Raw genomic sequence first — 11,020 nt, 5'->3', positions numbered from 1 at the left:
CGCCTGTGCTGGGCCGCGGTGCCCCCGTGCAGTGCGGACGTCACAGAGCAGGGGTCGCAGAGCGGGGCACGAGCGCCGCGGCGCAGGTTCCCGGCCCAGCCGCGGTTGCGGGTCTGGGGAGGCAGCCGGCCGCGGTGAACAAATAAGCAGAGGGGAGGACTCGAGGGACGTAGGAGGCATTAAAATGGACAGGAATCCTCACCGGCTGTGGAGCATGAGGAAAGGTCAAGGATTCGTTCACTCGTTCAGCAAATACTGATGTTCAACTCCACGCTGGGCGTAGGCCTGTCTGGGGGCAGGATCGCCGAGGCTACCATTTGCTAAGAGGTGACACAGGGCAAGGGAGTGCGAGGAAGGAATGCAGCTTGGACTACGTGGACCTTGAGTGGGCTGCTGCGTTGGTTGGAGGAGGCAGTTGGGTGAGCCTGTCTGGAGAGGTAGGCTTGTGAGGCATCCGCCTTTGATGGCGAGCAGAGGGCCTGGGAGAGATCCTGGGGGAGCTCCAGCCTCGGGTCATGGGAGGCGGGGCCTAAGATAGGAGCAGACTAGCAGGAGACGATGTCACAGGGAGGGGCAGCCGTGTCAACACTGAGTGATGCCCACCTGTGGCCCTGTGAGGAACAGCTGTGTCGTGGGGGCAGGAGCCAGGGAGTGACAAAGTGGGGAAATGGAGGCAGGAAGTGTAGACAGCTGGTCACGAAGGGGAGGAGACATGGGGCAGTAGCTGGAGAGAGGCACTCGAGAGTTTATTTTTCAGGTGAGAAAGACTTGAGCTAGTTTAGTTTGGACAATGGGAGAGGTTGCCCCTACTCGAGAAGAGCAGGAAATGCGGCTCAAAGCCCTGGAGGAGGCGGAGGGAATGGAAGGATTGGGGTGGGTTAGGTGGGTGCTCTGCGCTCCACCCAGCTGCCCCTTCCCTTGGGACGCTATGGGCTGGGACAGAGGGATTGTGGCAGTGTTGAAGACCCAGCTGAGGTGGGAGAGCCGCTGACCCAGAGGCCCCAGTCTCTCAGGCTGTGTGCTTTGCATTTCTCTAGTGCGGGGGCCTACCCGGAAGAAGGCTGCTGGACCCCTACAGAGTTTGGGTTCAGGAAGACGAAAGGTGGTTTTGAAGAGTTGAACAAGAGTGATTGAGGTGCTGGAGGTTGCAGTTCAAGCTAGGCAGGGGGAGAGGGAGAGGTGAGGCCAAAGGGGGCTGTAAGACAGTGGAGGAGTGAATGGGTTTGAGACCTGCTGAGAAACACGTGCCAGCATGATGGGAGTCACTGGGCTGGAAGGGTGGGAGCTTATGAGGAGGGTGTGCAATACCTGAATTCCTGGGGTCAGTTAGAGGTTCTGCCCGTGGGAGTGTGCGACTGAAATGGAGTGGAGGGTAAGGTCTTTGGAGATGACGTCAAGGGAAGGCCACCCAGGGTGATGGTGGCGAAAATGCCACTGCACACGGGGGAGTAACTAGAAGGAAGGTGAGCATGGAATGACAGTGGAGGGGAAACTGTGTGGACATGGCCTCTAGGGGCCGGGAGGCTGCTGATCCTGACCTTGAAGAGTGTGAGAACGTGAATAGCCTGTGCTGGAGAGGGCTGTGGGGAAGCTGAGTCCTCAGCCCAGTGCCAGTTACTGGGGGAGGTGACAGTGGAGGGGTTTGGCTGGGGAGGAGGAGGAGCAGGTTGGAAGGAGACACAGGAGGAGAGATGTGGAGGTCCTTGGGTGGGGAGCAGGGGATAAACAGCATGGGCGGCTGGGCATTGTGAGGGCACACAGTTCTGGCGTCCTCTGAGCCTCAGGTCAGCCTTGCCCAGGATCCCAGAACCGACAGCCAGAGGAAGGCAGGGGTGTTCAGTGCTGTTTGTCCTGCTCGGAGGGGGGAGCCTGTCTCCATGGAGAGAACACTCTACCAGGGGCTTAGGAGGGAGGACTCATAATTAGCTGCTGCTTTTTTTCCATGGGAAAAAAAAAAAAAGCCATTGCCTGGGAAACCTTAGGTCACCTGAGGAGAGAGGCCATTTTGTTCACAACATAAACCTTAAAGGCAATTTGCTCTTCAGACTCCACTCTGTTCCCATTCCCCTCGTATCGGTCACTTAGTAGCCATCTTGGTTATCAAATTGACCATTGAGGTATTGCAGTGCTTGTGTTCAAGTAACCCGTAGTGGCTCATACCTGTAATCACTTTGGGAGGTGGAGGCAGGAGGATCCCTTGAGGCCAGGAGTTTAAGACCAGCCTGGGCAACATAGCAAGACCCCATCTCTTAAAAAAAAATTAGTTGGGCATGGTGGCGTGCCTGTAGTCCCAGCTACTTAGGAGACTGAGTTGAGAGGATCCCTTGAGCCCAGGAGTTTGAGGCAGCAGTGAGCTATGATCACTTCACTGCACTCCAGCCTCTGCAACAGTGAGACTCCTCTCAAAGGCCCTAACGTGCAATGGTAGTGATGTGACAATTCGGATATGCCAATGAGAAACTATAAAGTTCCTTTATGTGAAAAAGTAGAGATTTTTGACTTAGGAAAAAATGCTGAGGTTGCTAAGATCAATAGTACAGTAAGATATTTTGAGAGAGATCACATTCACATACCATTTATTACAGTATCTTGTTATACTTGTTCTATTTTATTGTTAATGTCTTACTGTGCTTGATTTAGAAATTAAACTTTACCATAGGTTTATATGTATAGGAAAAACAATATGGTTCAGTACTACCTATGGTTTCAGGCCTCCACTAGGGGTCTTGGGACATGTTCTCCCAAGGATAAGGGGGACTGTTGTGTACAGCTCCTCTCTCCCTTCTCCAAACCATTCACTTGAATGAGAACATGAAGGCTGGGCACGATGGTTCATGCCTGTAATCCCAGAAGAGGCCAAGGCAGGTGGATTACCTGAGGTCAGGAGTTCCAGACCAGCCTGGCCAACATGGTGAAACCCCATCTCTACTGAAAATACAAAAGTTAGCCAGCCATAGTGGTGTGCACCTCTAGTTCCAGCTACTCCAGAGACTGAGGCAGGAGAGTTGCTTGAACCTGGGAGCAGGAGGTTGCAGTGAGTTGTGATAGTGTGATTGCACTCCAGCCTGGGTGACAGAACAAAACTCTGTTCTGTCTCAAAAAAAAAAAAAAAAAAAGGCCGGGCACGGTGGCTCAGGACTGTAAACCCAGCACTTCAGGAGGCTGAGGTGGGTGGATCACCTGAGGTCAGGAGTTCAAGACCCGCCTGGCCAACATGGTGAAACCCCATCTCTACTAAAAATACAAAAATTAGCCAGGCATGGTGGGTGTGTGCCTGTAGTCCCAGCTACATGGGAAGCTGAGGCAGAAGAATCACTTGAGCCTGGGAGGTGGAAGTTGCAATGAGCCAAGATCGCACCAGTGCGCTCTAGCCTGAGTGACAGAGCGAGACTCCATCTCAAAAAACAAACAAACAAACAAAAACAAAACAAACATGAAGAGCTGGGTGGGCCTTTAAAGATAATCTAGGCCTAACACCTCATGAGGAAACTGAGGCTCAGAGAGGTGTTTGTCCCAGGTCACAAAGTGAATGACAAGGCAGGGACTGGAACCCTGGTATCCTAATGCCCAACCCCAGGCCAAGTCTTCTATCCCTAGGGTAGAGCAGCACCTTCCCGCACAAGGTCTTCAGACCAAACCCAGGGCCCAGGAGAGGCCTGGCTAGGCTGGCACACTGCACAGCTGGAGAGGCCTGGCAGCACTGCTCCCACCCTCCACCCATTATGGCTTTAAGGGTATGATGGTACCTTTTAATTTACCTTGGGGTGGGTTAGGTGGGTGCTCTGTGTTCCTCCCAGCTTCCCCTTCCCTTGGGAAGTTATAATTAAGTTCCCTGTAGAACTTAATTATGACTGCTTGCTGGAGGGCAATGGGGCAGGAGGAGTGTGGGTTAGGATTTGTGCAGGAAATGTGGTAAGTGTACTGGTGTCAGTGTGACCACTTCTCAATAAACATCTCATCCAGCCCTGGCAACATAGTGAGACCCCCATCTCTATAACAAAAATTAGCCGATGTGGTGGTACGCACCTGTAGTCCCAGCTATTCAAAAGGCTGAGGTGGAAGGATGGCTTGAACCCAGGAGTTCAAGGCTGCAGTGAGCCGTGATTGCACCACTGCGCTTCTGCCTGGGTAACAGTGTGATCCTGTCTTAAAAAACCCCCAAATGTCACCTAGCCAAATTTGTTACCTATAAAGATTTTCAAGGCCAAGTACTTTCAGTGGATGGTCCCTCTGTCCAAAAAAATTATGTCCAGCCATTTGAAATTCCTTTGGTGGGGGACCATAGCTCTTAATTTGATGAGGTCAGATAAGTCTTAGAATGCAAATGGCTCTAAGAGAGGTCAACTGAAGAAGGCAATTGTGGAAAGAATGACCGTGTCCTTATGAGAACAATGTTTAGTGCCTTTAAAAAAGTATTTATATTGTGATGAGACAAACACCATTAGCCTAACGGTGGACCCAATGGTGGCAGAAAGGGAATTCTAGCATTGTAACCCCAGCTGAAAGGTACTTGGAGCAGGCCATACCGGATTGGCCACTTGCCTCTTCGACAGCAACTGTACAAAGCTCTTTCCTCACCTCCCAGGTTTTGCTTCACTTTCTCTCTACTTAAAATGCACCCACCCTTCTCACCCCACCCCTGCTTGCCTCCCCCATCTCTGTATATTTTAATATTCGGCTGAAGGCCACCCCCCCCCCCCATTGCCTCTATTTGGTGGCACTGTTACGTCCTCTCAACCTATCTCCGAAAATGTGTCCCTTTCCACTGAGCAACACTGATTGAAGCCCATGTCTCTGGACATATTTCCCACTAGATTGTAGATTCCTTGAAAAGTGTAAAAACCTTATATTTTTCACTGTTTTAAAACTTGCCCTTTTAAAAATTAGGAGCCACAACACCAAGTCAAAAAGAATAAGAAATAAACACTTATCAAAAATATTTATTATACAAGAAAAATTATGAATACATCTTTCACCTCAGTTCAGCAACTCTAAGTCCTGTCTTCATTAATAATTCACTGTATGACCTCATGCAAATCATGTCGTATTCCTCATTCTTTGTACCTTCATTTGTAAAATGAGCTTGAACTAGACACTCTTTCATGTCATTTCTTGGTCTAAAATCCCACAAATTTGCAGATTTAAGCTGAATTAAATTTACCCTATTAAAAAGGCTGATTGATTTGTTTAATGTTAACACAAAAACATAAACACCATCAACTCCCACAAAAGTAAACAATCACAGTAATCACAACAATCACAGTAATTCCTGGTAGTGAAGCACAAAACATTTTCCTCCTACCCCTAAAATAAATGTCTCATCACAATGACACGAACACCAAGTCAAAATAAAATACTAGATGTCACTGGGGTTAGTGATGACTTTAAACGGAAAACCAAAGGCACACCCATGAAAGAAATAATTGGTAAGTTAGGTTTCACTAAAATTTAAAACCCCTGCTCTGCAAAAGACACCATCAAGAGAAAGAGAAGACAAGACAGTTTGGCAGTTTCTTACAAAGTTAAACCTATTTTTACTATTCAATCCAGCAATCACACTCCTTAGTATTTAACTAAAGGAGCTGAAAATTCATGTCTACACAAAAACTAAAACACCGATATTTACAGCATTCTTTATTCATAATTGCTAAAACTTGGCAGCAATTCAGGTGTCCTTCAGTAGGTGAATGGGTAAGTAAACTGTGATATATATACCAGACAGTGGAATATTATTTATCACTAAAAAGAAATGAGCTATCAAGCCAGGAAAAGACATGGAGGAACCTTGGATGCATATTCAAGAATATGTGAAAGAAGCCAATGTGAAAAGGCTCCATAACGATTGGAAACATAGGATATCCTAGAAAAGACAAAATGACGGAAACAGTAAAAAGATCAGTAGTTGCCAGGAATTTGAGGGGAAGAAAGTAAAAGGATGAACAGGTGGACACCAGGGATGTTTTTGAGCAGTGAATACTATAACGATAGATAAATGTCACTATACATTTGTCAAAACGCATAGAACTACACCAAGAGTGAACCTTTCATCTATTGTAGGAAATGTATTCTAACAAATGTGCAGGAGGCCGTGTCTTTACTTTCAGCTCAACTTTGCTGTGAACCTAAAACTACTTGAAAAAATAAAGTCTGTTTATCTATATAAACAACACCAAAGTGAATAATTACAATAAACTCATATTCAGTATTTCTAAAGCACTTCTTCCAAATAGTATGTGTATTTAAAAATTTTTAAACTTTACTAAAAAACTGAATGGTAAACTGAAAACAATGGTTACCTCTAAGAAATGAAACAAAGGAGGGCGTTCTTTCAGATTTTACTTGTTATAGTGTAGCCTGAACTTTTAACCATATCCGTTTTACTTTTGTATTATTTGTGTTTAGTAGTATATTTTAATAAAAGGGGCCACAATGTACTAAAAAATTAAACACATTGCTAGCACAACCTTTCCTCACCTGTGACCAGGCTGTCAGACTAGATAACATATCTAGAGGTAAGATTAAAGTTCTTACCAAACCAAAAAAATTTTTTAAAAAAAATTCTGCCTATGAGTTCGGTCTAACAAAATGTCTCGAGAAAAGCATTTTTACAAAAAAATGTCCTTAATGGGCATAATTTTAACAGTGCAAATTACCTTTAAAAGACTGGGCCTGTAATCTCAGCTACTCTGGAGGCTGAGGCAACAGGACTGCTTGGGCCCAAGAGTTTGAAAACAGCCTGGGTAACACAGGCTGTTAAAGAAAAAAAGAAAAGAAATTGAAAAAATGGAGAGGGGAGTGGACAAGAGCAAGGATGTGAAAGAACTCAGTCTTTACCATGGTTAACTTGAGTAAAATAAAAATTGTCTTGTATGAACCAGCCTCTTCTCATTGCCTATTTACATAGGTAACATGGTGAAACCCTGTCTCTACCGAAAACAAAACAAAACAAAAAACACACCAAAAAGAACAAAAATTAGGTGTGCTAGTGCACACCTGTAGTCCCAGCTACCTGGGAGGCTGAGGTGGGAGAATAATTGAGCCCAGGAAGTAGAGGCTGCAGTGAGCCATGATTGCACCACTGCCCTGTAGCCTGGGTGATAGCAAGACCCTTAGTTATTCTAAATCAACACATTTTTTTTTTTTTTAAAGGAATAATCTTTGTAAATATTTTCTCCCAGTCCAGCTTATCAATTTTTTATTTCATATATTGTGCTTTTGGGTTGTCTCTAAGAAAATATTTGTCTAGCCTGTGGTCACAAAGACTTTCTTTTGTATTTTTTCTTCTAGAATATTTCATTTTCAGTTTTACATTTAGGTCTGCAGTGCATTTTGAGTTAATTGTTTATTATGATTCAAAGTATAGATTGAGGCTCTTTTTTTGTTTTGCATATGGACACCTAGTTCTAGTGTCATTTATTGAAAACACTGTCATTTCTGTGTTGGATTCTCTTTGTACTTCTGTTGAAGATTAGTTAATCATAGATGTGTGGGTCTTTTTTTGGACTAAAACTCTAAAACTATATTATTAATCCTGATTTGTATTGCATCTGACAGATCCAGAATGATTTGAAAAGTTAATTAGCTAACAAATTTAGAAATTTGTCAAGTGTCTTATTTGGAACCTGGCATTTGCTGACAGTAGTTTGTAATCTACAGAAGTGTTTTCTGAAATAACTAAGCCTAAGATTAAAGGAAGATTTTGCTAATGATTCATTATCTGTTTGGAAAAACTTGTGTGATTTTTCATGGAGTAGGGATGAGCTGAAATGGTTTTTCCTAAAAGACGCCCATTTTCTTTTTTGTAGAAGTACTTGGTAGTTCTCTAAGAATCTGTGTTTGTGCTTTATATCATCTTTGATAGTGATATATTTTGGGTCAGTTCTCTTTTTGTTTAAAACCATCACATAGTTGTCCTAAGTTAAATACGTAAGCCAGACTTGATGGCTTATGCCTGTAATCCCAGAATTTTGAGAGGCAGAGGCAGGAGGATCACTTGAGCCCAGGAGTTTGAGACCACCTGGGCACCATAGCGAGACCCCCTTTCTACAAAAATCAAAAACAGTTTGGGTGCGGTGGCGCAGGCATGCAATCCCAGCACTCTGTGAGGCCGAGGCAGGCAGATCACCTGAGGTCAAGAGTTTGAGACCAGCCTGGCCAACATAGTGAAACCCTGTTTCAACTAAAACAAACAAATCAAACAAAAAATTAGTTGGGTGTGGTGATGCATGCCTGTGATCCCGGCTACTCAGGAGGCTGAGGCAGGAAAATCGCTTGAACCCAGGTGGTGGAGGTTGCAGTGATCCAAGATTGTGCCACTGCACTCCAGCCTGGATGACAGAGCAAGACTCCGTCTCAAAAAAAAAACCAAAACAAAAACAAAAACAAAAAAACATAGCCTGGGATGGTGGTGCATTCCTGTTGTCCTAGCTGAGGTGGGAGAATTGCTTGAGCCCAGGAGTTCAAGGTTACAGTAAGCGATGATGGCCCCACTGCACTCCAACCTGGGTGACAGAGAGAGACTCTGTCTCTAAACAAACTAACTAAAGGTTTAATTACTTTTAAAAAGTACACAATTATTGTTTTTAGGATGAGATTTTTTCTTTTTTTTTTTTGAGACAGACTCTTGGTTTGTCACCTAGGCCTGAGTGCAGGGGCTCAATCAGCTCACTGCAGTCTTGAACCCCTGGGTTAAAGTGAGGCAGGAGCCTCAGCTTACCGAGTAGCTAGGACTGTAGGATTAGGAATACAGGCACATGCCATCACACCCAGTTAATTTTTTTGTAGAGACAAGGTCTGACTATGTTGCCCAAGCTAAAGTCCAGCTTCCTGGCCTCCGGCACTTCAGCCTCCCAAAGTGCTAGAATTACAGGCTCGAGCCACTGTGCCTTGTCTATTCTTTTATCATTAAATTGTATAGACCTGTAGAGTGAAATAATTGATATTTGGCTGTACATTGGTGTTCCATAATATAATGAGGTTTGAGCTAGTCTCAGTATTTGGATGTTTATTATTTAGTAATTTAGAAGTACTTTGCAATTAACATCTTTAAATTAACTTAAACATTTAAATGTAGTAGAAATTAAAATGCCAAGAAGCAGGTGTTATTTTAAAAAGATCATTGGACAAAATATTGAGGTTAATTTAAGACAGACTTTCAGGATTAGTAGCTATTTTAAATTTTTTTTTTTTTTTTTTTTTTTTTTTGAGACGGAGTCTCGCTCTGTCGCCCAGGCTGGAGTGCAGTGGCCAGATCTCAGCTCACTGTAAACTCCGCCTCCCAGGTTCACGCCATTCTCCTGCCTCAGCCTCCCGAGTGGCTGGGACTACAGGCGCCCGCCACCTCACCCGGCTAGTTTTTTGTATTTTTTAGTAGTGACGGGGTTTCACTGTGTTTGCCAGGATGATCTCGATCTCCTGACCTCGTGATCCGCCCGTCTCGGCCTCCCAAAGTGCTGGGATTACAGGCTTGAGCCACCGCGCCCGGCCACTATTTTGAATTTTTAAAACTCTTTTGTTGATGAGTGCTTTTTCTCATTCCTGAAATACCTACTCTTAAGTCCTTTTTTTTTTTTTTTTTTCCCCTGTCTTTGGAAAACATACTCCTGTCCCTTGCTATTCAATTTTTCTTCCTTTTTTTCCGTTTCTTCATTTGGCTAGACTTTGCCATACAATTTTATTTTTATTATTTTTATTGTGGTAAAATACATGTAATAAAATTTATCACTTTAACTATTTTAAAGTATATAATTCAAGCCACGTGTAGTGGAGCCTGTAGTTCCAGCTAGTCAGGAGGCTGAGCCTGGGCTCCTCGAGCCCAGGAGTTTGAAGGCAGCCTGAGCAACATAACGAGACCTCCTTCTCTTCCCCCCACCCCCCGCCCCCCTCCAGACGGAGTCTCGCTGTGTCGCTCAGGCTAGAGTGCAGTGGCGCCATCTCGGCTCGCTGCAAGCTCCGCCTACCGGGTTCGCGCCATCCTCCTGCCTCAGCCTCCCGAGTAGCTGGGACTATAGGCGCCTGCCACCACGCCCGGCTAATTTTTTTGTATTTTTAGTAGAGACGGGGGTTTCACCGTGTTAGCCAGGATGTTCTCGATCTCCTGATCTAGTGATCCGCCCCTCTCAGCCTTCCAAAGTGCTGGGAGACCTCCTCTTAAAAAAAGTATATAGTTCAGTGGCATTAAGTACATTAAAAATATTGTACAACCATCACTCCCACCATCTTGTTCTAGAACTTGTTCATCATTGCCACACCGTGTTAGCACCTTATTGTTCCCTAGTGTTTGGCTGTCATATTAAGTATTAGGTTTGTAAAGGATTAACAAGTACTCAAGGACTTCAGAGTCTAGTGAGAGAAACCTAACATTTATAATACAATGTGGCAAATTACATGTTAGAGCTCCCCATCACTGAATTTTATTTATTCAATTATAATATTTTTATATATTTACCAATGCATACATTTAATGAATCAGGCATATAATGCTCACCTATTCAGCAATTTCAGTGCTTTTCCTGCTTGCCTTGCAAATTTTATCTAGGAGTTTACAAATGAATACTCGGTGAAGCCTGATCATCAAATGGATTTTTCCCCCAGGAAGTCCAGTTTTTTTTTTTTTTTTTTTTTAATTATTTAAGTTCTGGGGTACATGTGCGATTCCTCAATTAGAATTTTAATTTTACCTTGAAAAAGCAAAGTAACTTTTTGTTAGGTTAGCGTTCCAGTTACCATATCATTCCACACAATGAATTCATTCAGGCTTTTGATTTAGGTCCTTGTGGGATTCACAAATCCTCAAGCCCTATACTTTATGGCAAGAAGGGAACCAGAAAATTGATATTTTGATTTAAAACCAAATTATGAGCTATTACTTCCTAATGAAGCAGGGAGATCTGTGAAAACTATGATTAGTGAGAACTTCTTGTCTGCAACTATCATTCGTTGAAACTGTTTTTACTTATTTTAGTTGCAGTGACAACTTGCTTATGATCAAATGCAGCATTATATGGACATGTTTATCTCT

At 44.0% G+C, this 11,020-nt stretch overlaps 1 pseudogene; it reads left to right on the top strand.

Moving 5' to 3' along the window:
- The first annotated feature begins 423 nt into the window (after window positions 1-423).
- Window positions 424-11,020, top strand: part of LOC104669393 — a 54,669-nt pseudogene continuing 44,072 nt past the window's right edge.

This window comes from Rhinopithecus roxellana, chromosome 19 (genome assembly GCF_007565055.1).
Source record: "Rhinopithecus roxellana isolate Shanxi Qingling chromosome 19, ASM756505v1, whole genome shotgun sequence".
NCBI classification, from domain to species: Eukaryota; Metazoa; Chordata; class Mammalia; order Primates; family Cercopithecidae; genus Rhinopithecus; species Rhinopithecus roxellana.
The sequence above is the reverse complement of the archived record's forward strand: the minus strand, read 5'-3'. Positions and strand labels throughout refer to the sequence as shown.